A 3,613-nucleotide genomic window follows, 5' to 3' on the forward strand; every position below is an offset into this window, starting at 1 on the left:
TCGTACTATCACGCCTGCATAATATACTGCCTGCATGAGCATTTCTACAACTTCAAGAATCAGGTTGGATCGTTCAGAGAAGGTGAGGGATGTGCAATATTATTTCTGTTGAAAATGATCGCTAGACGGCCAAAAGTACTTCAGTCAGTAAGTAATAGTTATTTGTATATCTAGAGTGAAAAGTACGACTTTTTCTCCCTGTGGGCAAATGTTTGAAGCCTGAGGCGAAGCCGAGGGCAACAATTTTCCTGAGGGAGAAAACATATTTTTCGCTCATGATGTACACAACATTTTTCCTCCATCTACATTTTTTTATAGAAACTGCAAATAAAATCATTCTAATAACTTACGTATTGGTGACAATGATTCCTAACAACATAACCTAAATCTAAAACCTAAAAACCAGTCGTCTGATTGGCACTGCCAATTGCGCTATCTATCGGCAAAAGTTGTAACAATTATATCAGCTGAGCAGCTACCAAAAATGGCTGACTCCAGTTCAGATTTGAATTGCAGATCAAAAATATTTGTTGGCTGGTATTTTGAATAGAATAAAATATTTTAAAAATTGTATAAATTTTTATCGTCAACTAATATTAAGAATATAATAATTATCATACAAACATATATTTCATGAGTTAATCAAATTTCTGGTTGTGGTATTGAATTCAGTTGACTCAATGACAGACACCTCTATTATGCTTTCTCATCTGAGCTTAGACCTTCTAACCTATTACAATGTAAGTTTCAAAATAGAGATGCTCCCCATGTTATTTAAATGGAGTCACTTTTACTCCCTAGGGAGTTTTTCTGTTTTTTTCTACCGAGAGCGAAAAAGTGACACTTTAGTATTAGGTTTCAGGGAGTAAAGTAAGTACTTTAGACAGTAGGTGGAGGAAAAAGTTTTTAATTATTTACTTAAATATTTAACTGCATTTCGTGTTTAAATACATAGAAAAAAGTGTGTTAATATTATTTCATTGGTTTTATCTCATGTATCCAATGTCTATAATATAGAGACACGACATAATATGTTTGATGTTTCGGAAATAATAATACTTCATCTTGGATACCTACAAGTTGATTTATGGTAGAAGATACTTCCAGAAACATGCAAATACCTATATATTTCAAGGAAAAAGTATATTTATATTGTAAAACTCAAAATATTCATGTTCATTCAAGATAGTAGCGAAAAAACTTATTGAAAGGTGAATTATTATATTCCATGACGATGGAAATAAGGTTTATAACTTTTCTATTGATAGAGATCTATAATCTAATAGATTTCATCTTATATAATTGATAGAAATATTAATGTCTGATTATGAGCTATATAATAAGTATTTTATATTTCTTTTGGAACCCTATAATATTATAACAGTGGCAAATATAGAATATATATTTGGGGGGGGGGGGGCAAAGTTAAAGTAAGGTTGAGTGATTTCAAGTAAACACCCTGTGATACTAACTTTATATTAGTTTTGCTGCTCATATTCAGAGGCTAATTTGTGCTGAAAGTCATTTTTACTTTACCGAGATCACGCTTCTTTACTGTTGACATTAAAATGATGAAAAATTTATATTTCTAAACAAACCCAATGATGGAAAGATCTCAGCCTACTATTTTTCAAACATTGATCAAGATTTTAACAATGTCACATCTGGACCGAACTGGCACGAGCTTCACCCCACTCCCACTCTCCTCACCTATACAAGGAGAGAAAATATCACTGTCTGCCGCGGCGATGCCTTCGTACGCATGATTCATTGAAAAATGCAGATACAAATTCAGGGGGCCTGGGCCACTACTTCCTTAGAAAAAAGCCATATAGTTCATGACAGATGGTTGATTGTAACGCGTCAGCACAGGTAGGGCTCCTACACCAATAAAAACACTAGCTGATATAGATCAGCTGAAATCAACGAATTTTTATTGGTGTAGGAACCCTACCTGTGCTGACGTCACCAGAATGCACTACGGCTTTGTTTACGGAGGTGGTGCATGGGGCCCCTTATATTCGCCCCGGCTATATAAAATATTTCTATTGCTGATTTTAAAGAAGCTTGAATAATATCGTCTATGATTTTCTTGATTTCAGATCAATTGAAGCAACTTCTCAAAGCTTCAGTAGCAAGACTTTTGTGCGACAATGTAAAAGGGACTACAAAAGTATTGAAAAATACTTTTCATAAACTATCAAAGAGGTACCGTAAGATTTAAAAAATATGGAGATCTGTATATTATAAAAACAGAGATGGTAGTAGGGCTTTCTGCATTTTTGCACCACATATAAGTCATGATGCTTTGATAAATCAAAATCTATTAACAAAATCTGTTGTCATAGTAATGAAATTCCTATCTCGGAATAATAATGAAACTATTCATCTCTTATGATACTACAAATTTAAGTTGTTGAATCAATGAAATACTTGTAACATATCTTGTTCAAAGAAATGGTTCGATGTTCACTATACTACACGAATTTAAATTGAAGATATTGAGGACTAGAATGTTTGAATTCGAAACAATGCAATTTTTTTGGTAATGGAGAATTATAGAAAAAATAAAAATGAAAAGATTCTGGAACGAAATATCTACACAAATACTAGATGTGTTTACTCTTATATAGTGTACTGCGCTTGCAATCTATTTTTTAGTACCTAGGCACCGTAATTCCTCCTGCATTACAATATAAGTACCGTACTTCGAAGTCATGAGGAGGATTATTTATCATTTTCGTTCCAATAATAATGTATTGATATCAATTTCTATTTTGATTTTGGTTCAAACTAATTCTAAACGACATCCAGTCTAATCCCTGTTGATGAAGTGAGTAAAATTAATCTGAAGAATATTTTGGAATAGGCTACATAAAATATTCTTTTTAAAATTTCTAATACATTGATTTTTTTCAGGAACCCTCTCATATCTTGCAGTCATGTACCTTCCATAGACTTGGCATGCTGGAAAGCTAAATAAAGAATAATGATGAAGCTCTCTTCAAACAACTCATATCATCGCCACATGCAGCCTATTTATTTCGTAATTTCATGTACAATTTAACAATCTGCTCATTCCATGATGTTAATTTTTCCAACACAATAAATTGCCAAAAGTATTGAAAAGTGTACAGTACATTTCTGAGTTGGTCTTAGCCTATTATTAGTAGATCATTTGTCGATACAATAAATAGAAAAGTGTGCATGTTAATCTTAGGATGGAATTATCCAAGTAGAATAATACAATCCCATACATTAGAATCAATCAACATGGAAACCAGATGCTGTTGAAATCCTACTGACAACGTTAACACCAGTTAGGGTCAAACCAAAATGGAGCGGCGAATTTTATAAAGGACTAGCAGGAAACCGCTTTCATGTTCAGGAATCATAAAAATAGAATAATTATATGTTATTCCTTGGAAATTAAGTGGATAATCTTCATCAAAGTTGAAAATCCTCAGCAAGAAAAAAGAGAGTTTGATTGGTCTCGAACCCGCAACGTTTTATTCATGAATCATTTGAAGAAAGCTCTGTATGATTAGGCTTCTATTTCCGCCTAAACGTTGAATCACGAATTAGATAAATTTGTTTCATTCATTGTATTAAA

The 3,613-nt window shown here is 32.8% G+C and overlaps 1 long non-coding RNA gene across 1 annotated transcript; it reads left to right on the forward strand.

Moving 5' to 3' along the window:
- Positions 1-40: 40 nt before the first annotated feature.
- LOC120352788 lies at positions 41-3,092 on the forward strand. Its single transcript, XR_005572108.1, has 3 exons — positions 41-82; positions 2,103-2,208; positions 2,920-3,092. It is a non-coding gene; the product is annotated as an uncharacterized LOC120352788 (long non-coding RNA).
- The last annotated feature ends 521 nt before the right edge of the window (positions 3,093-3,613 follow it).

Source organism: Nilaparvata lugens, chromosome 8 (assembly GCF_014356525.2).
Source record: "Nilaparvata lugens isolate BPH chromosome 8, ASM1435652v1, whole genome shotgun sequence".
In the NCBI taxonomy this organism is placed as follows: domain Eukaryota; kingdom Metazoa; phylum Arthropoda; class Insecta; order Hemiptera; family Delphacidae; genus Nilaparvata; species Nilaparvata lugens.